This window comes from Haliotis rubra, unplaced genomic scaffold, assembly GCF_003918875.1.
Source record: "Haliotis rubra isolate DU_JTF1 unplaced genomic scaffold, ASM391887v1 Scf722, whole genome shotgun sequence".
Classification (NCBI taxonomy): Eukaryota; Metazoa; Mollusca; class Gastropoda; order Lepetellida; family Haliotidae; genus Haliotis; species Haliotis rubra.
The window spans coordinates 204427-227639 of record NW_025767438.1 but is presented as its reverse complement, the minus strand read 5'-3'; the positions used below and the strand labels follow the sequence as shown (position 1 = coordinate 227639).

Here is a 23213-nt window from a genome sequence, read left to right as displayed (position 1 = left end):
ACAGATGCATTGAACTATGGATGGAGTTTTAATGTGGTGAGTGAGTTTAGTTTTACGCCGCACTCAGCAATATTCTAGCTATATGGCGACGGGCTGTAAACAATCGAGTCGGGACCTGACAATCCAGTGATCAACAGCATAAGCATCTATCTCGCAATTGAGATACGATGACATGTGTCGATCAAGTCAGCGCGGGCTGATCACACGATCCCGTTAGTCGCTTCGAACGACAAGCAAGGGTTACTGAAGATCAACTGTAACCCGGATCTTCAGGGGTCTACACCAAACATCTTTTAAATGTTGTACTGTAGTGATTTGTAACAATTGGCATTTACCAGCAGCTTTATATTGTGCAAATTGTTTTGAAAACTTTCAAATGGAATATTTAGATTTTCTAAAAAATTCTTTATTTCAGTACTGAGTATGCACCAGTACCCAATGCATAAACCGACCTTTGATTGATTGAGTGAGTATGGTTTTACTCCGCTTTTAGCAATATTCCACTCGGCAGGGGACACGTAAAATGGCCTTCACACATTGTACCCATGTGGGGAATGAAACCCGAGTCTTCAGCGTGACGAGCGAACACTTTAACCACTCGACTACCCCAATAGCCCCAACCATGAAAGGAATCAAACCAGAGCCTTCAGTATAATAATTAGGTAATATTGAGTGAAATCACCTTGCAGCTTCATTGTTTCTAATCTAAATCAAAAAGTGAAAATAAAATTTCGAGTTGATACATATGTGTATCTTGTTGTTTTGTCACACAGGATGATTGCCGATTAAACAGCACACATGTTTTCACCCTACGTTTGACTTAGCACCGATGGTATTTTTCAAGTGAGTGAGTGAGTGAGTGAGTTATTATTTAACGTCACATCGGCAATATTTCAGCCATATCGTGACGAGAACACTTGACATTAAAATATAATATATACAGATAGTATAAAAACCTACCGACAAAGGACAGTAAAGCAACTAGGGTATCACAGATATGGTATTTTTTAAGAGTATTTAAAATTTGGAATAATAAAATAGCGCATTTTAATTATGCTATTATTATTACTCTTTTGAATGAGTACAATATGACAGAAGCTGAACAATATTCATAATCGTTGATGATTGTATAAGTGAGTGAGCGAGTTTAGTTTTACGCCGCTTTTACCAATATTCCAGCAATATCACGGCGGGGAACACCAGAAATGGGCTTCACACATTGTGCCCATGTGGGGAATCGAACCCGGGTCTTCAGCGTGACGGTCAAAGGCCTTAACAACTACAGCACTGTCGAAAATAGAAAAAAAACTGTATTTTCTCATTTATCTCTACAATTTATGTAGTTGATATGTGAAAGTGTGAAATATCTGTTAAACTAAGTTCGGCCTGACTACAGTCTCAGTGGTAGAGAGATAGGAAACGGAGAAAAAGGACTTTACTGAGGGGAAATCAGTGCAGAAATGAGCAATGCGTTTTTTTTTTTAAGTCCAAAAAGACTTATTTGGAAGAGACCATGGCTTTATGCAAATTAGTGTGCGACGATATTGTATTACAAAAGACACTTTTTAAATGCTTTCTCGGGATTTATATATTTCGTCAAGAAATATCTACAAAACTGCGTGTAGAGATGCGAAGCGTAAATTTGAAAACAGAAATATGAGTGAGCTTTCGGACTCAATTACAAATCCCCAATTATTTTGGCGAAAGCTAAAGTACATCTCTTGTTCGCAAAAAATTGAAAATAACATCACAGTAAATTCATGGCACGACTACTTTAAGAATCTCTTTGATTGGGACTCCAGTGTGACTCCCAGTGATTTGGTAGATGATGGTGACAGCATATTTATACCTGAAAGGCAGGCACATGACATAACTAACGATATATTCAGTGCACCCATTAGCCGGGAGGAAATCCAGTCAAGTATTAACAAACTTAAATATAATAAAACTGCTGGGGAAGACCTCGTAATTTGCGAGTTCTTTAAGTCGTCTTGTCATATCATCATACCTTACCTCGAAATCATATTTAACACATTGTTTGATAATGGATCATTCCCTATAAAATGGGCAAAAACCAATAATTGTGCCAATACATAAAAAAGGCGATATAAACAATCCGGAAAATTATCGCGCCATTTCCCTTTTAAGTATTTTTGGTAAAATTTATACAAACATTTTAAATAACCGCCTGGTATTCTGGTCAGACAGTTTGGATATGATAAATGAAGAACAAGCAGGTTTTAGAGCAGGGTATACTACCACAGATAATATATTTGTTCTCCAATCAGTAATTTGTAAATATGTTTCTAAGAAAGGTGGCAAACTGTATGCATGTTTTGTAGATTTTTCCAAGGCATTTGATTCAGTACAGAGACACAAATTATGGTATGTCTTTAATAAACACGGTCTCCATTCAAAAATGGATAAAACATTAAAAAGTATTTATGAAAATGTTAAAGCCTGTGTCCGCACAAATAACAATGTTCTTACAGACGTATTTGACTGTCCTGTTGGTGTTAGGCAAGGTTGTGTCCTAAGCCCTTTCCTATTTTCGTTTTTTATCAACGATCTAGTGTCTGAGATTAACCATTCATGTTCCACTGGCGTCCAATTATATCCAGATCTTATTGAAATATTTATTTTGATGTTTGCCGATGATGTGGTGTTTTTCTCAGAGTCAGTAATTGGTCTACAGAGGCAAATTAATGCTTTAGAAACCTACTGTAATAAATGGTCCTTAAATGTTAACCTTGATAAAACTAAAATTATGATTTTTAAAAAGGACCTAAACTATCAAAATCAGAAAAATGGACATATAAATCAGCTATGCTTGAAGTTGTTACATCGTACCAGTACCTTGGAGTATCATTTAATAGAACTCTAAATTGGTCCCTCTCTGCCAAAACATTTCACTTAAGGCAAAGAAAGCTTTAGTGTCTATTACAAAATGCCTTTGTAGCTTTAAAGACTTGTCATATGATGTCTATTTCAAAATATTCGACTGTAAGATACTACCCATATTATTGTATGGGTCAGAATTATGGGGCTTTCACAAACATGATTGTCTGGAAAGGGTATTGCTTTATGCATGTAAACGATTCCTTGGTGTGCAAATGTCTACACCAAATACAATTGTCCTTGGAGAAACTGGTAGATATCCTATTCATGTGTACACTCTAAAACGCTGTATTGCTTACTGGCTAAAGCTCCTCTCCATGCCCTCTTCACGCTACCCATTAAAAGCTTACAAAATGTTATGTAATCTAGATTTAAACGCAAGCGCTGAGCGTAATAGGTTTTAATTGGGCTACACATGTAAAAACAGTTTTATTTAGATTTGGACTAGGTTATGCGTGGATATGGCAGGGAGTTGGAAATAAGCACCAATTCTTAAATTTACTTGTAAGAAGAAGCAAAGATTGCTTTATACAGGAGTGGCATGCAAAACTCCAAAATAGTCCCTGTACATTTACTTATTCCCTGTTAAAAGAAGACTTCTTGTGTGAACCATATGTACGTTGTATCAGTATCAAGAAAGTAAGACTAGCCTTATCACAGTTTCGTTCCGTTTATTATGATTTAAGTTGTTATAAGGGAAAATTTCATAAGAAATCTACTGTGTGCAGATACTGTAAAATGAATGTCTTGGAAGATGAATACCATGTTCTGCTAATTTGTGATTATTATAGAAACATTAGAAGCAAATATATACCCAGTTACTTTACGAAACAACCGTCAAAACATAAATTCATCCAACTGTTGTCAACTTCTAATCGTATATTGATTGAAAATATTGCTTTGTTCATATACCATGCGATAATGAAGAGAAACCCACTCTGCTTTTGAACTTTGTATATACCTGTACTATGGGCCTGTGGCCTTCAGTTCTGAATAAAGATTGATTGATTGATTGTAAATGCCCAATTTGAAATTAGAAGTAGATTCATTATAAACGATAGCTGACGTAAAAAATAATAACTTTTATGCCGAAACTATTAAGGATGTAGCTACCATGCAGTCTCACTGTCACTATAAAAGTAAACAGATAGGAGGGGTCGCCTCAAAAGCAAAACCTGGGGTCGGGCTTGGGGATAGAGATATCATCTAAGATAAGAAAATCCTTTAGGGCAATTATACTGGGGAGGTACACGGCACGTCATAACAATTTACAAATAATATCCAGTCCTGTCGATCTTCGGGTGGTGATACTACCTATATACTACGATGCGTTTCTATGGTTTTCAGGTATCATACTCTCTTACATATCTCAACATAAACTTTATGAAAGAAAGACACGTAACATGTTAATCAATAGATGAGACATAGTCAACACATGAAAAAGCATAAAATATCCTTGAGATGACCCCTTGTGCCTGTAGGCAGCACGTGCATTTCATGCCAGGTGAGTCGACGGTCCTTCTTCATACCTGGCTGAGCGACCTAATTGCCATCTATAGTCTGATCTATTGTTTTCAGCAGCTATTCGTATTTTTTCGACGTTTTGCCCGATTTTACGAGTAAACATGCTTTTCTGGATATCGTATTACGCATCCCACTGAACACTCAGTTAGGCCGAAGTGGGTTATTTCGACATCTTCTATTTGCAATTGTGTAAATTTTAGGGATACAGAGTAACAGCCTAAAAACAGTTTTTTTTCTATTTCCGACGGTACTTTAGGCTACCCTAACGCGCTTATTGTATAAGATTACTTGAGGATTTAGATTTGGATCATTAAACATGAAACAGGCAAATTGTTTCACGGGTGAATCTTATCCGGAATAAGTTCTCTGAGATAAGTCTGGATTCGACATTTGACTGTGATTCAAAGATTATAATTACTATTATCAGAGACCTCGCATGGTAGTGGATCAATAAAATATCACAAAATACCATTTCTTTTTTCATAAAATGTAATTTTAAACAGTGTCTTCCTCCTTTAAAGACTGAAATTTGTTTCGTTATGAATTGTAGCGTTACTACTATTACTGAATGCGCCATTATTTACAGTCCGCCCAAGACTGATTCTCCAGTAATAATACATGTTTATCGCGATTTAGGTTAAGTTCCCATAGTTTAGAAATTGAAAGAGGCCGTTATTATAACATTCCCCGGGAACAAAGAACATGCAAAATATGTAACTTAAATGTAATTGAAAATGAATATCACTTCTTACTTATCTGTCCAGCTTACATTGAATTAAGACGTAAATATCTTTTGTCGCAATTCAATTCGTTGTTATCATCCAAAAATGAAGACTGCTAAATATCTGTTTTATGCATTCGAAAAAAGGAAATCAATTTTGTCATATTAAGATTGTATATATTATACATGCTTTCATTGTTATCATTTTATTTCATGTCTGCACCGATGAGGTGTTTTTGTACTCATAGGCCCGTGGCCTCATAGTATCAGAAATAAAGATTTGAATTGAATTTGAATACATGTTTGCTTGTACATTGAGGCTGAATAAATTATGGCTGGTTGGGTTGTTGGTTTGTTGTCTTACGCCGCACTCAGCAATAACCCAGCAATAATCCATTTTTTGGTAAAATTTATACAAACATTTTAAATAACCGCCTGGTATTCTGGTCAGACAGTTTGGATATGATAAATGAAGAACAAGCAGGTTTTAGAGCAGGGTATACTACCACAGATAATATATTTGTTCTCCAATCAGTAATTTGTAAATATGTTTCTAAGAAAGGTGTAACTGTATGCATGTTTTGTGGATTTTCCAAGGCATTTGATTCAGTACAGAGACTACAAATTATGGTATGTCTTTAATAAACACGGTCTCCATTCAAAATGGATAAAACATTAAAAAGTATTTATGAAAATGTTAAAGCCTGTGTCCGCACAAATAACAATGTTCTTACAGACGTATTTGACTGTCCTGTTGGTGTTAGGCAAGGTTGTGTCCTAAGCCCTTTCCTATTTTCGTTTTTTATCAACGATCTAGTGTCTGAGATTAACCATTCATGTTCCACTGGCGTCCAATTATATCCAGATCTTATTGAAATATTTATTTTGACGTTTGCCGATGATGTGGTGTTTTTCTGAGAGGCAGTAATTGGTCTACAGAGGCAAATTAATGCTTTAGAAACCTACTGTAATAAATGGTCCTTAAATGTTAACCTTGATAAAACTAAAATTATGATTTTTAAAAAAGGACCTAAACTATCAAAATCAGAAAAATGGACATATAAATCAGCTATGCTTGAAGTTGTTACATCGTACCAGTACCTTGGGTATCATTTAATAGAACTCTAAATTGGTCCCTCTCTGCCAAAAACATTTCACTTAAGGCAAAGAAAGCTTTAGTGTCTATTACAAAATGCCTTTGTAGCTTTAGAGACTTGTCATATGATGTCTATTTCAAAATATTCGACTGTAAGATACTACCCATATTATTGTATGGGTCAGAATTATGGGGCTTTCACAAACATGATTGTCTGGAAAAGGTATTGCTTTATGCATGTAAACGATTCCTTGGTGTGCAAATGTCTACACCAAATACAATTGTCCTTGGAGAAACTGGTAGATATCCTATTCATGGGTACACTCTAAAACGCTGTATTGCTTACTGGCTAAAGCTCCTCTCCATGCCCTCTTCACGCTACCCATTAAAAGCTTACAAAATGTTATGTAATTTAGATTTAAACGCAAGCGCTGAGCGTAATAGGTTTAATTGGGCTACACATGTAAAAACAGTTGTATTTAGATTTGGACTAGGTTATGCTTGGATATGGCAGGGAGTTGGAAATAAGCACCAATTCTTAAATTTACTTGTAAGAGGCAAAGATTGCTTTATACAGGAGTGGCATGCAAAACTCCAAAATAGTCCCTGTACATTTACTTATTCCCTGTTAAAAGAAGACTTCTTGTGTGAACCATATGTACGTTGTATCAGTATCAAGAGAAAGTAAGACTAGCCTTATCACAGTTTCGTTCCGTTTATTATGATTTAAGTTGTTATAAGGGAAAATTTCATAAGAAATCTACTGTGTGCAGATACTGTAAAATGAATGTCTTCGAAGATGAATACAATGTTCTGCTAATTTGTGATTATTATAGAAACATTAGAAGCAAATATATACCCAGTTACTTTACGAAACAACCGTCAAAACATAAATTCATCCAACTGTTGTCAACTTCTAATCATATATTGATTGAAAATATTGCTTTGTTCATATACCATGCGATAATGAAGAGAAACCCACTCTGCTTTTTTGAACTTTGTATATACCTGTACTATGGGCCTGTGGCCTTCAGTTCTGAATAAAGATTGATTGATTGATTGTAAATGACCCAATTTGAAATTAGAAGTAGATTCATTATAAACGATAGCTGACGTAAAAAATAATAACTTTTATGCCGAAACTATTAAGGATGTAGCTACCATGCAGTCTCACTGTCACTATAAAAATAAACAGATAGGAGGGGTCGCCTCAAAAGCAAAACCTGGGGTCGGGCTTGGGGATAGAGATATCATCTAAGATAAGAGAAAATCCTTTAGGGCGAATATATACTGGGGAGGTACACGGCACGTCATAACAATTTACAAATAATATCCAGTCCTGTCGATCTTCGGGTGGTGATACTACCTATATACTACGATGCGTTTCTATGGTTTTCAGGTATCATACTCTCTTACATATCTCAACATAAACTTTTATGAAAGAAAGACACGTAACATGTTAATCAATAGATGAGACATAGTCAACACATGAAAAGCACAAAATATCCTTGAGATGACCCCTTGTGCCTGTAGGCAGCACGTGCATTTCATGCCAGGTGAGTCGACGGTCCTTCTTCATTTCCTGGCTGAGCGACCTAATTGCCATCTATAATCTGATCTATTGTTTTCAGCAGCTATTCGTATTTTTTTCGACGTTTTGCCCGATTTTACGAGTAAACATGCTTTTCTGGATATCGTATTACGCATCCCACTGAACACTCAGTTAGGCCGAAGTGGGTTATTTCGACATCTTCTATTTGCAATTGTGTAAAATTTTAGGGATACAGAGTAACAGCCTAAAACAGTTTTTTCTATTTCCGACGGTACTTTAGGCTACCCTAACGCGCTGATTGTATAAGATTACTTGAGGATTTAGATTTGGATCATTAAACATGAAACAGGCAAATTGTTTCACGGGTGAATCTTATCCGGAATAAGTTCTCTGAGATAAGTCTGGATTCGACATTTGACTGTGATTCAAAGATTATAATTACTATTATCAGAGACCTCGCATGGTAGTGGATCAATAAAATATCACAAAATACCATTTCTTTTTCATAAAATGTAATTTTAAACAGTGTCTTCCTCCTTTAAAGACTGAAATTTGTTTCGTTATGAATTGTAGCGTTACTACTATTACTGAATGCGCCATTATTTTACAGTCCGCCCAAGACTGATTCTCCAGTAATAATACATGTTTATCGCGATTTAGGTTAAGTTCCCATAGTTTAGAAATTGAAAGAGGCCGTTATTATAACATTCCCCGGGAACAAAGAACATGCAAAATATGTAACTTAAATGTAATTGAAAATGAATATCACTTCTTACTTATCTGTCCAGCTTACATTGAATTAAGACGTAAATATCTTTTGTCGCAATTCAATTCGTTGTTATCATCCAAAATGAAGACATTTCCTTGAATACCTGCTAAATATCTGTTTTATGCATTCGAAAAAAGGAAATCAATTTTGTCATATTAAGATTGTATATATTATACATGCTTTCATTGTTATCATTTTATTTCATGTCTGCACCGATGAGGTGTTTTTGTACTCATAGGCCCGTGGCCTCATAGTATCAGAAATAAAGATTTGAATTGAATTTGAATACATGTTTGCTTGTACATTGAGGCTGAATAAATTATGGCTGGTTGGGTTGTTGGTTTGTTGTCTTACGCCGCACTCAGCAATAACCCAGCAATAATCCAGCAATACAGTGGCGGTCTGTATATTATCGAGTCTGGACCAGACAATTCAGTGATAAACAGCATGAGCATCTACACAATTCGGATACGATGACATGTATCCACCAAGACAGCGAGCCGGACCACCCAATCCCGTTAGTCGCCTCTTTTGACAAGCAGGGGTTGCTGAAGACCAATTCTAACCCGGATCTTCAGGGGTTATAACGATTTCACGATTATTACTTGTACTAAACATGTTAAGTCTTCTTGGTTTGCTTGCCGATCCATATACATAATAAGGAGTACCAGAGTTAGGCAATAACCAATGCTGACAACGACATAAGACAAGAAAACAAATTTAGTGTTATCTCCTTTCCATCGATTTGCATTCGCAAAACATTTGTAATTTCCGTACATCATGCATGACTCAATTAATCGAGATAGAGAATTACTACTAACACGGAGTACCAAATGATTTCCCATAGTTCGGCATTCCCAGCGGGTAATATAGAAAATGTTACTCGCTTGTAAACAGGGTACACTGAAAATAAAGAAGTGCGCTCAGTCAATCAGTAAACGACATATATGTGTGACGTACGATAAACTAAGGTGTAGTTTTAGTTATATTCATTTTCATAGGAAAATATTTGTTTTTTTTAGCCGTGAATAGCTACAAAAGTGCTGATGCGGCCTTAAGCAGCACTCACTCACTCACAAACTAAGCTAAAAGAATGTACATGAATGCAGAAGAATAAAATTGCTTAACACGTTCAGGTGTTTGGCGTCTTTTTGAGAAATGACACAGATGACTTAACTTAAAGGAGGCTGTGTTTATTCCCGTTCACTTTACATTATGTCAACTCGCACACTTGTAAGTGCATTAGACAAAGGCAAAGATATAAGTGCCTGATTGGTCTTTTTCAATGCAAAGCTCTTGATAGGCATGTACTATTATTAATGATAACAGCATTCATTATGATTTTCCTGAGTGATTCGAGAGTTATTTACAAAATAGGGCCTAAAAATGGTTATTTATGGTTATCTCAGAATAGAAACGAACTGCTTTAATTTCAACAGATTGTCAGATTGTTGAAGAGGTGCATCTCGGTAAGTAATCAGTATCAGAGGATTATGTAGATACACAATGGCCACGTTTACTTCTTGTTGAACCTGAGAGAATGATAAGAGACCTGTTGTATGATAAAAATTCACCATCCCTTTCTCTTTCTACCACGGCGTGTCAACAAGGACGGTGGTGCCCAACCAACGTGCTCCACCTGGGTCAAATGGATTATATGTTCCAGCAAATAAACAACTTGAACAGCTGTCGAAACCGGGGTAGAAATGCCGCCCTTGACACGTTTCCGACAAAAGACAGAAAACAGAGGTTTATATTGCTAGATTAGCCCATGAGCCACTGCAAACTGAACAGGAGTGAGTGAATGAGTTAAAATTTCAAGTCACATCGACAGTATTTCACCCATCTCGTGACAATGAAATTTGTAACTTTGTAAATGTATAAATGAAATAAAAACAAACCTCTATACTTTGTGAAATAACTAGTCAATCGCAGATTTCTACTTAAAACTAGCATATAACCATAAGACATTATTTCTATCTTTAACAGTGCAATATAAAAATGGGCCATAGGTAGATCACAATACTAGGGACCATGGAACTTACAGTACTTCTTCTACCTACCTGCATGGATTCTAACTGGATTTACACCGTCCCTTCAGTTGCTGGCGACTGTATTACAGTTTATCAACACCAACACATTAAAAGAACACTTATTCTACGATTAAAACACGTAATATGAAATAAAACCTATGAATAAAATTGGAATTACATACCGTCTCAGTGGGACAATCATTTTACGTTACTTCAACCCCCTCTTGAAGGTAATGCCACTATATAGAACTCGAAGCAATTTGATAATTATCGATAGTTGAAATTTGAACAGCAAAAAGCTCAGACCAATAATAAATCCAATGCGTGCAAACATATTCAGCATGCACAGGAACTGGCATGACCAGTCGAGTTAAAGAACCGGGCCGACACTACCACCCACATAGGTGCTCTTGACTGACTGACTGAGTTTGGTTTTACGCCGCTTTTAGCAATATTCCAGCGGGATCACGGTGGGAGACACCAGAAATGGGCTTCACACATTGTGCCCATGAGGGGATTCGAACCCGGGTCTTCGGCGTGACGAGCCAATGCTTTAACCATTAGGCTACCCCACCGCCCCAGGTGCTCTTGACGATTGCCTGACTGTATTGATTTGTCTGTCAGAGATAAATGTTTATAGGATTTTTAAAAAGGTTAAACACTATGCATTTTTATTACATAATGTCATTCAAACATACCCGAGAGTCTGCTCAGTGTGTTGACATTTCAGTAGTGTATACGTCATCGAGTTAAAAGTGACACGAAGCGCAATATTTTGAATGAAGCGTTGTTGTGATTATGTATTGGAAACTGACAACTGCACTTCAAGTTTTGATGATATTCCAACTGCGTAAACAACACGGATGTACATTTGCTGAGATATTCTATTTGACAAGAGGAAGGGCATAGATTGTTTACTGTCATCATGCGGATTTTGTGACGTCCTCTACGCACGGTCATCTGTTCGTTACACTTTTCGAAGAAGTGCTATGAAAGAGACCTAACCTCTGGCGAAATATGGATACGAATAGGCAAACTTAAACTTTAATAAGGATGCTATATATCGGGCATTCCTTTCGACATTCCAAACAAACACAGAGGCGAAATGTCAACTTGGGACTGAGACCGAGAGAGTTGCATTCCGTAGGCGACGTTGGTTGCAGGTGAATTTTAAGATGAAGTTGTTTTGGAGCAACATAAACACTCCAGTAGCTAGCTATATAAAGCAATAGTTGATGCAAAACTACGTCATAATTTGCGCTCATGTCCTATTGTCGATCAGAGATATATTTTCACAGCCACTGTTACTTAGTAGGGCCAAGTCATCTATTTCCCGAGACGGGTGTGTTGTGTGAGTCTGTGCGGAGGAATTTGGATGGGGGTGGGCATGGACAAATGAGAACGTGCAAAATTATGGGTGCGGTGGTGAGAGAGAGCACATAATTTTTAAAACATAATTAAAAATGAGTCATATCAGATAATTATCCACCAGGGACTGGTCCCGTACCATGTTAAAATGGTATGTGAATTGTGTGTGTGCGTGGGAAAATCAGGGATATATGTTCATTCAGATAATGTATTACTTTGTGGGTTTTGTTTTTGGCAAATGTAAAAATGCCACTTTAATGCTATTTTTTAGGATGTACATGGCAGCATTTCACATCAATGAAAACAGCCTAAATACCCTAGAAGTGACCACGATTGGAGAACCCAAGTGGGCAATCAGCTACCCCCTAGGTCTAAACAAAGAGACCAAGCCAGTGAACAAGAAACCAACACGTGGTAAATATAATTCAGACAATCAATCATTTTTTGTTGAACTGGTGCACTCCAGTTTGAAAAAACCCCACTGTTCCTATTACTGCATGTTTTTCCCTAACTAATGAGTCAAGTCTTGTTTGCAAAGACACTGGTTTTTAATCCTCATGTCTATTTTCCCTCTCAGCATTTGTTAAGACAAAGGTACTTACTTTTTTAGAGCAGATTTCAAAGAAAAAATATTATTATGGTTGCCACAACAAAATATACTGAAATTGTGTTACAAACTTTCTCTAATTCAATGTAAAATTTATTCACAGAGTTTGTGGAATTGCTACTTATGGCCATTCTTGAGAGAAAAAAACCATGTTTCCTTCCTACAGACTTGCAGGACGCAACAGCCTATTTTTCAAGGATATTCGGCCAGACACTTTCATTTATAACTAGTAAACAGGAACTGGTGAACTCACTGACATTAAGATATAAAATGAAATCATGTTTTTGTGTCTAGGGTGTGAACTGAAACCAGTTGTGCCTGATGTCTTAAGGTCTATTGTATTCGTCTGTTTGAATCCTGGGACTTGTTCAGATGGTAAATGTTTCCAAATTGCAGTCACCACTGTGTCACATGGTGTTATTGGAGAGCAATCTTGTTTTCTTAGGCTTTTAGCAGTCCATACAGTTAACTTTCACTCAAGCCTTTGCCTTCATGATGTTGGTGTACACACTGTATTCATTATTTTGACATAAACAGTTTAAAGTATGCAAATAAAATATTGGCTTTAATTTTGTGTGCTGGTTTCTTGATTTGATCGCTGGTCTTTCTTTGGGACTGATCACAATTTACACATTACTACTAGAACACTATGAAGAATTTTCTTTTCACTAGCTGACAGCTAATTTATTTATTGCATCTATATTTTTTCATTATATCTATTATCAGCTGTTAAGGAGGCTACTGTACAGGTCTTTATCATTTTACATTTAATGTATATTTTGCAGATTTATATGACTATATAAGTATCACGACATATGACCGATGCTTTACATGTGCATGGAAATTGAAAAGGTAATACAACTGATGTTTTGATGCCCTGATATACCGACTTCTCCGAGAACATACACTAACGAATTTAGGGTACTTCTCTATAGTACAGTAGTTGATGCCCTGATATACCGACTTCTCCGAAAACATACACTAACGAATTTAGGGTACTTCTCTATAGTACAGTAGTTGATGCACTGATATACCGACTTCTCCGAAAACATACACTAACGAATTTAGGGTACTTCTATAGTACAGTAGTTGATGCCCTGATATACCGACTTCTCCGAAAACATACACTAACGAATTTAGGGTACTTCTCTATAGTACAGTAGTTGATGCCCTGATATACCGACTTCTCCGAAAACATACACTAACGAATTTAGGGTACTTCTCTATAGTACAGTAGTTGATGCCCTGATATACCGACTTCTCCGAGAACATACACTAACGAATTTAGGGTACTTCTCTATAGTACAGTAGTTGATGCCCTGATATACCGACTTCTCCGAAGAACATACACTAACGAATTTAGGGTACTTCTCTATAGTACAGTAGTTGATGCCCTGATATACCGACTTCTCCGAGAACATACACTAACGAATTTAGGGTACTTCTCTATAGTACAGTAGTTGATGCCCTGATATACCGACTTCTCCGAAAACATACACTAACGAATTTAGGGTACTTCTCTATAGTACAGTAGTTGATGCCCTGATATACCGACTTCTCCGAGAACATACACTAACGAATTTAGGGTACTTCTCTATAGTACAGTAGTTGATGCCCTGATATACCGACTTCTCCGAAAACATACACTAACGAATTTAGGGTACTTCTCTATAGTACAGTAGTTGATGCCCTGATATACCGACTTCTCCGAAAACATACACTAACGAATTTAGGGTACTTCTCTATAGTACAGTAGTTGATGCCCTGATATACCGACTTCTCCGAGAACATACACTAACGAATTTAGGGTACTTCTCTATAGTACAGTAGTGAGATCGAACTTATCAACTTCCGTAACGGTACGTATTTCATAGAAAAGATTATCCCCATACTAAAACCCTTACGGATAAATGTAATCAGAAGACGTATTTTATGAAATAAAGTTGAAAGTTACTTAATAACCTTAATAAAATCATGAACCTCGAACGTAACTATTTCAGTGTTTAGCTTCCCATACCGGTGTATAGAAGACAGACTCAACACATTGATCGAACATTATCATGACTGCAAATTTTACTGTGACTGCTGAAAAATTAATTAAGTATCTAATCGGTTTTCCATGAACATGTGATAGGCAAGTGACTTGCATACCAGTCTGCAGTAGGTCGATTCAAAACGTAGTCGGGATCGGGGATCGTCCACGGCTGTATGTTGTCAACTGGTGGAATCGTTGTCAATATTCCTTTCGGTCTTACCGCTAGATATACTTTCAAATTGAGAAGGTTGTATGTATGTGATATTATCTGTATCTAGTTTACCATCCAAATCCAGGTTTGACTTCGTGGATTGATTTATTTGCTAAACTAGAAGCAGACCTCAGTAAACGAACAGTCTCGGTACCACTGTATTTTCCGTGTGTTGGTGTAGCGACTCTCGGGTATGACGTCACGCGACCACGTGACCGCCTACCTCATTATCTTGCGAATAGGCAAAATGCTTTCGAGGGACGTGCGTTTTAGCTTCACAATAGGTGTATAATGTAATATTACTGTTTATAACTGTATTTTTTGTATATTATATGTATCTAGGTGTTCATTAAGATCGATTATAACGAATGTGTAGTGACCTTTTTTAAAATCCTTTAAGTGTAAAAACATACACGGAACATTTTAATACTGTTGAATGTCATTTAAATAGTGAATCATTAAAGGAAATAGATTTTTTCGATTTTTTTTGTAAAAAGATAAATGAAATTCATAATTGATTTGCATTTATCAGTCACTGTTAATGTTAGTGGCGATATACTCAAGAGGGTTTAAAATATGGCAATATTGTTCTTGCCCTCGATGAATTTTAACATTTCCACCACAATTCATGGCAAGCATACAACACATTAGAGTTGATTGTATGTGGACCATACAATCAAGTGATCAACAGCATGACCATTGATCTACGCAGAGTGGTGTCAAAGTAATCCTACCACGTTTGTAACCGTGCTTCGTAAATTCATGGCTAGATTAATCTCAAGGGATTAAGTAGATCCAGCTAGAGTCCGTGCAGGTAGCAAAGGCACTGTGATGAGTGAGTGAGTGAGTTTAGTTATATTCCAGCAATATTCCAGCTATATGGCGGCGGTCTGTAAATATTTGAATGTGGACCATACAATCAAGTGATCAACAGCATGACCATCGATCTATGCATCTGGCATAGGATGACATGAGTCAGCCTGGTCAGCGTGTCACAACCACATCCCAATTACAGACCGCCTCCAAATAGCTGAAATATTACCGAAGATGCGGCGTAAAACTAAACTCCGCTTACTCACTTTGCGGAAAACAAACAAATTATTCGTAAATATTTATCTGCGTTTGCAAATTATTCTAAACACTATTAGTTACACGGTGTTTTGAAAGGGTTTTGTTCTGGGAAAGTCAGGTGGGTCAGCAATTTTGAACATAACAATATATATTTTAAAACTATGCTTGAAAATAAAGGGGGTAGGGGTGCAATTCACTTTGTACATAAATTTTAGGGGAGTCATTTATATTGTACATGCTTCTCCTTAAAACCGACACCCAGCCTCCAAGCCATAAGTTATGTAGGGTCCCTTACTAAGGTCTTACAGTGTCGTACACCCTTTCAAAACACCATGTGCCGTGTTTATACCCTTAATATCTTTTTATTTAGCTTATCTTAAAACCAACAACATTCAATCTTCGGCAGAATGTGACGCAAAACATTTCATCTCATAAAGGGGAGATAACTCGTGATGGCTTAGTTTATGATAGATATGATCGAATTTGAGTGTTTTTAAAACGATAAGTGAATTAAAGAAAAAAAATAATATTTAAAAAATTAATTGACACAATCAAATACGAAATTATGACAATTTTATCACTTCTGTTTATGCCTTATGATTGCATACGCAAACTCTATACAACCAGTGTAGTGTGTTCGTACACCCTTGCAAATCGCACTTTTGGTTTCATTATGCGATTGGCTATTGAGAATTTATCTTAAAGTAATGCAGTATGATATTAATATATTATGACAACAAAAGATGACTTTGAAAATGCTTAACAACTCTGTTATCTCGTCAAGGAAGAAACATATCACCCTTGCAAAACAAAAGCATCTGTTCTTTTAATTTACGTGCAGTATAGGGTCGCCATGGAGCTTTATTGCAGTGTAGGATGTCTTTGTAACAGGCCTGCTTGTTGTGTGCTCGTCTCCTTTGGGATAATTTGTGCTGTTGGGCTTCATCTAGGACATGAGTAGAAATGCACACACAAATTTTCATATTCTGTATGTTAAAATATCCACTTATAATGTTTCACATTAGCTTTTATACTTTTCAACGTCAAGAGTCAGTACTGTCTTTTAAGGTTTGTGTAAATAGAGTGAAAATAATGCAAATCTAGGCAATTGCGATAGGATGGCGGCGTGAAACTGGCGGAGGAGGTTTGATCAATTCCAACCCTTTTCTTAAGCATGGGCGCGGCCGGTTGCCTAAAGACTAATTTAGGTATTAGATTAATATCGCGTGGTCGTTCAGAGTGATCATCTGCATTAACTTTTCTTCTGACAGCCCTGAGATCCGAGAAAAGTTATCTTCAGTAAGCCCATTCTTATCAAGTAAAGGCGAAATATGCCGTCGCGAAAAGAAGTGACGAATGGATCGGGTATCGTGAGCGAGAGTGATATCGAACGTCATCACATCGGGATATTTCGTATCATGAATGACGTAGAATACCGATATTTGAACAGCGGTAACCGGCAAGGTTGACAGTAGCAATTGATGAATGCGATACATGCAAAACCAGTAATTAAACTTAAAAGATTCGCTGATATAAACCAATATAAAATGTAGCTACGCAGACGACAACAAATCAGCGGTAGATCAGGCTGCTGAATTATGCGTTATCGGTTTCCCATTAGCCTTTAGCTGGAGCTTTATATGGTTCCCCAGCTTTTGCAGCGAAGTAAATTTTATTATATCTGCCATGGCGATAAATGGCGGTTATTCTGCATTTATTAAAATGGTTAGAAAGTTTGAAATCGGTTCGGAATGCTTTGGATCTTCAGCGACCTTCTTGTGATAGATACCTACGTACGGAATCCCCCCTGAATAGCACTCCCCAACAAATCGTGCGTTATTTCATCGCAAACCTGACCGAGTAGCGATGATTAATTCCATGTTTAACAAACGAATCTTTAAAAACGCAATAATTGGGGTAAACATATTCCGGCATGAAAAGATCCCTTCATATTAATCGGATTTAGGGTTGATACCCTTTGCGGATTTCAACATATGCTCTTGAATTTGATCTTGCGTCCCACCTACAATATGCTGTTCCGATGGATCCTCACCTTCGGCGAAAACGTGTATACCGTGCGCCGGTCGTATTATTCATCGTATTGATTTATCCTTCTTCAAATCCCGGAATCGACAACCCGCTGGAAAAACGGCAGCTGGTTCTTCAATGTAATCATTGATACCCTACTTTGAGTGTCCCACTCTTTTCGGCAACGACCGCTGACGCTGCTCCGCAATCGAGTTAAGCGGAATAGCCAGCGGCGCCATTGATCGTTGAAGTTCTGGCCTTCGGCAGCGCGATCTGCCGTGTCTCCGTAGAAACGCTGGTGGTTTTAAATCCACAACAATGCGTTATCATTGTCTACTGGCCGTGCAGTTCCATTGGTATAATAACGTATTAATCAATGTAAAAGCGGATGTCGGTAATGAAGAGTTTTAATATCTGAAATAGATATCGTTAAAGCCGAACGGCGATTGGCGCATGATGATTTACGGAAGCCATTAATATATTTCAAGAGCGTTTGAAGATATATGCTCGCCAGCCAGTGAATGATAGAACGTCACTGGGTAATCAAAGACATTGCCCGGACATTATGCCGAAATGGCCCAGAAAACAACTGAAGTATCGGTATTCTCAACCATCGAGCAAATTAGTTCCAGTCAACCCCGGCGGAGTTTTATATCTTTAGAAGAAGTGGCGATTGCCTTCGATTTGGAACTGCTCGTTCTTCGACTCAATTTCATTATCGGTTTCAAACATAACGTCTGAGTATGCATCTTATCACAGGCGTTAGGCTGATAAAATCCACCATAAACAGCGACCAATTCATCGAACTGATTTCAAACCTTCAATGAATTGGTTCTGGTGTTCCACGCGCATTTGCCGTTCTTGGTATTACCCCTTTGGTCCCACCGATTTGTAACGATCGTATAGTTTAACCCACGCCGTTAATTTGAAATTCCCGTTCGTCAGTTAAAACCCGATATATGAATTTGAGGCAAACGACTCCCAATCCAAAATTGTGTAAATCTCTTAAAAATCCCATGTTTCCAAGTAGTGTCATATGCTTTTCTAAATCGAAACAAATCGACACTGCATGTTGCTTTTGAATAATGACATTTTTAACAAAGGATTCTAAAACCACTAAATGGTCGATAATTCTTCTGTTTTTACGGAAACCACATTGAATATCCGTTATAAGGTTATTGGTTTCCAAGTACCAAACAATGCGATTATTTATCATGCGTTCCACTGTCTTGCAAACACAGCTAGTTAGTGAAATCGGTTGATAATTCGAAGGATCAGTATGGTCACGTCCAGGTTTAGGGATGGGAACAATAATAGCATCGCGCATGAAGATGGACATTTTCCAGATGTCCAAATAACATCAAAAATGTTTAAGAGGGTCTCTAAGCATGATTCCGGTAAGTGCTTCAGAAGCTGATGTTATCAGCCCCTGTAGCAGTATCGTGAGCCTGGTCAAGAGCAGTATGAAGCTCATGAATAGAACATAGTTCATTGTAATCTTCCCCATTATGTGAATGGAAAATTAATAGTTTTCTTCTCCTGCTGTTTTTTATAAGTTTGGAATTGAGGTAGATAATTCGATGAGGAAGAGTTTCTCCAAGTGTATTTGCAATATCATATTTACTAGTTAATAATTCGTCTCCGTCTTTAAGATGCTTAATGCTAGATTGAGAACCCTTACCTTTTATTTTCTGGATCATATTCCATACCTTTGAGATAGGCGTTCGCGAATGTATTTTTGATACATGATTTCGCCAGGATTGACGTTTACTTTGCTTGAAGGTGCCTTAGCATTTAGAATTATAAAATTTATTCAAATTATGGACCTTAGGATGGCGACGGAAATAATTCTCAGCTTTCTTCCGTGCCTTCCTAGCCTGTTTGCACTCATTGGTGAACCATGGTTTTCGTATGTGTGGAATTGCAGAGGATTTGGGGATACACTCATCAGCAATGTTAATTAGTTCGTCAGAGAAATCCTTTATAGGATCAGGACTTTCTATAAAAAATTCAGGTTTAAGTCTGCTACAACACACAGCTTGATACAAAGGCCAGTTAGCCTTTTCAAAGTTCCATCTTGAAGATGGGGTAATATCAGATGGGTTCACAGGTGATAAAATGGTAGGAAAATGGTCACTTCCACAGAGGCCATCGTGAACTGACCATTCAAATTCATTCAGTACGTTTGAATCCTAAATTTAAAACTGATACATCAAGCGCCGAATAAGTTCCAGTGCCAGGATGTAAATAGGTGTTGGAACCGTCATTGTATATGCATAAATCATTATCTGAACAGAACTCTTCTAACAGTTTACCTTTAGCATTAGTAGTTGTACCACCCCAAAGTGGGTTGTGACTATTTAAGTCCCCCATAATAATACAGGGTTTTGGCAGTTGGTTATATAGAGTTTGAAGATCAGTCTTCTGAATGACTGACTGAGTTTTGGTTTTACGCCGCTTTTGGCAATATTCCAGCAACATTACGGTGGGGGACACCAGAAATGGGCTTCACACATTGTACCCATGTGGGAATTCGAACTCGGGTCCTCAGCGTGACGAGCCAACGCTTTAACCACTAGGCTACCCCACCGCCCCTCTGAATGACTGAAGATGGTGAGATATACAAATAGCATAATGTAAATGCAACGTGTAAAGTGAGTTGCACTGCAACTGCTTGAAGATTAGAAGTAAGTGTAATAGGGCTATGGATAACATTCTGTTTGACTAGAATTGAAGAACCTCCAGTGGCCCTGTCAACCGGAGGTGAGAAATACTGATAAGCATTGAAATGACGTAGGTCAAAAGGATCTGCCTGCTTTAAATAAGTATCCTGCAAACAGAATGCTGACGGCATACAATCCTGGACTAATAACAGTAATTCATTATAATTATGCCTTAGTCCTCTGCAATTCCACTGTACAATATTATTGGAATAAACTATCTTTTCGGCGGATTTATTGGGGATCTACCCCGTACTGTTTTGGAGGGCGACAAGCTGCGTGCCCTATATTGGACGTTTTCGGACACGTCCATGTCCTCAAGTGATCCATATTTGTTGTAAAGTTTAATTTTATTTTCAGACCCTTTTGGGGCTCTGCCACTTTGTTTTTTTTAATAATCAGGCTTAGGTTTATTGTTGTCTTTAGTAATTTGATGGACATTATAAAGCGATTGAGACTTTGTGGTTGACTGAGAGGATGCATCAGGATCAGGAACTTGCTCTGATTGAGTTTGAGACATGCCGGAAAGTGACTCCGCTGCTTGAGTCGATATTGCACTTGAAAAAATCTGAGGAGAATCGGTTTTTACCCAAGTCAAATTTGTTTGGCAGCTGGAAGATGATTTAGGTTTTTTAGGAGTTGTCTCAGATGGTTTTCTGGTTTTTGAAGCATATGTCTCTTGTTGCTCGCATCTTTGTACAAGTTGTTTCGCTTCGGCAAAACTAATATTCTGAGTAAATCTGATCCTGTTTATTTCCATCTGATGTCTCCAAATCGGACACTCATTAGAGAAAGAGGGATGGTCTCCTGAACAATTGGTGCATTTTTTGTAAGTTGTGTCACAATCTTCTGTTGTGTGTGTTTTCTCACCACAGTGAGCACACACAACAGCCAGTGTGCAGGTATTGACACCATGACCATACTTCTGGCACTTGAAGCATCTCAGTGGATTTGGTGTGTATGTATCCACTTTGATGTGACAGTAACCAGCCTTTATTGACTTTGGAGCAGTCGGAGTGGAGAAAGAGAACAGATACGTATTGGCTAGATGGGTTTCATTATTTTTCCGGGTTGTGAAGCGTTTAACATATATAACACCTTGTTCTTTCATCTCAGAGACAATATCTTTTTCCAGCATGTCAGTAAAAAGTCTATCCCGGTCTATGGCCTTCGGTGGGCAGAGACTGATACGGGAATGCCGACAAATGAGTCAGTTGACAGGAGGTTGGTAGCCTGTTGTTTTCTACTACATTCAACTAGAAGTGCACCTGTCCGCAAACGTTTAATGTTTTTACCATCTCCTGCAATGCCTTGTATGCCTTTTGATACAGCAAAAGGATTCAGCTTTAAAGGTGTTTTGTCAACGGTCGCAATCACAATGATACGTGGCCAGTAGTCAATGGATGTGGGCAGTCTTTGGTCGTTAACATCAGCATCAGTGTCAAGTGGACGTTTCTTTTTTGTAATGGGGGTTTCGTAAGCCATAGTTATTGTTGAATGGTTCATCATCCGAGCTCCCCACCCTCCACGGATTATCACAAGGACAATGCTAAAAACAGGCGGGTTTCCAGCCTGCAGCACCAAGGATACCCGGATGATATACGCAAGCAGAATAATACAAAAGTAATAATTCCACCTGATTGGCCCATGAGCCACCGCCTTCTGGGCATACGACTCTAGGCAAAAGCAAGAAAGTGTTTATTTGAAATTCTAAAGTTCTAAAAATTCGCCAAGATTTAAAAATAGTAGGTTGCAATTTTCAAAATGTTGTGCAACATTACATAATGTGTGCTCAGGGCTTGGTGTGACCAACCGATTGGTTGAACCGGGCCCATTCAACCACCCGTTTAGGTGAAGTTAGGGCCAAAGTGGTGTGTTGGGCAAAGGAACACTGTTCCTGGATAAGTGCCCTCAACCACCAGAATCCCTTCCTCCACCGACACAGGGGCGCAACCCACGGCAAACGGGTTGGTGGACCAAATATACCCCCGGGTCCACAACGGGGGGTCGAAGAGCGCTTAGCGTTACCCAGCACCCACCAGGAGGAGGTGGCTCTTCACGGGTGCCTCGGGTGGTCAGGCTCGCTGACTTGGTTGACATATATCATCGGTTCCCAATTGCGCAGATCGATGCTCATGCTGTTGATCACCGGACTGTCTGGTCCAGACTCGATTATTTACAGACCGCCGCCATATAGCTGGAATATTGCTGAGTGCAGCGTAAAACTAAACTCACTCACTCACTCCTCTGATACACCCATATCAGCTAGAAATGGAAGAGTTAAATCTCAATACATTCAATAGTCAAGAGAGACTCAATATTTGTGGCTGTAGTTGTTTACACAATGTTGGTGGACATGAAAAGAGCAGTTAGATTTGGAAAAAGGTACTCAAAGCTTCACGTTTTTCATGGAAACAAGAACGTTGGTCTTCAACATATCCCAAGCTTGTCGTAAGAGGCGACTTGCTGGATCCAGTAAAGCCGGCTATGGATCTCCAGTAACTGTTTACATCCTACATTTATGTTTTGGCCATTGTTTAACAAATAAGCCGTACATTATATATTTTTTTTCTTAAAATT

General features: G+C 37.9%; 1 long non-coding RNA gene across 1 annotated transcript; it reads left to right on the top strand.

Annotated features, from left to right (window-relative positions):
* The first annotated feature begins 7130 nt into the window (after positions 1 to 7130).
* Positions 7131 to 20269, top strand: LOC124259466. Its single transcript, XR_006893841.1, has 3 exons — positions 7131 to 7272; positions 8484 to 8486; positions 20260 to 20269. It is a non-coding gene; the product is annotated as an uncharacterized LOC124259466 (long non-coding RNA).
* The last annotated feature ends 2944 nt before the right edge of the window (positions 20270 to 23213 follow it).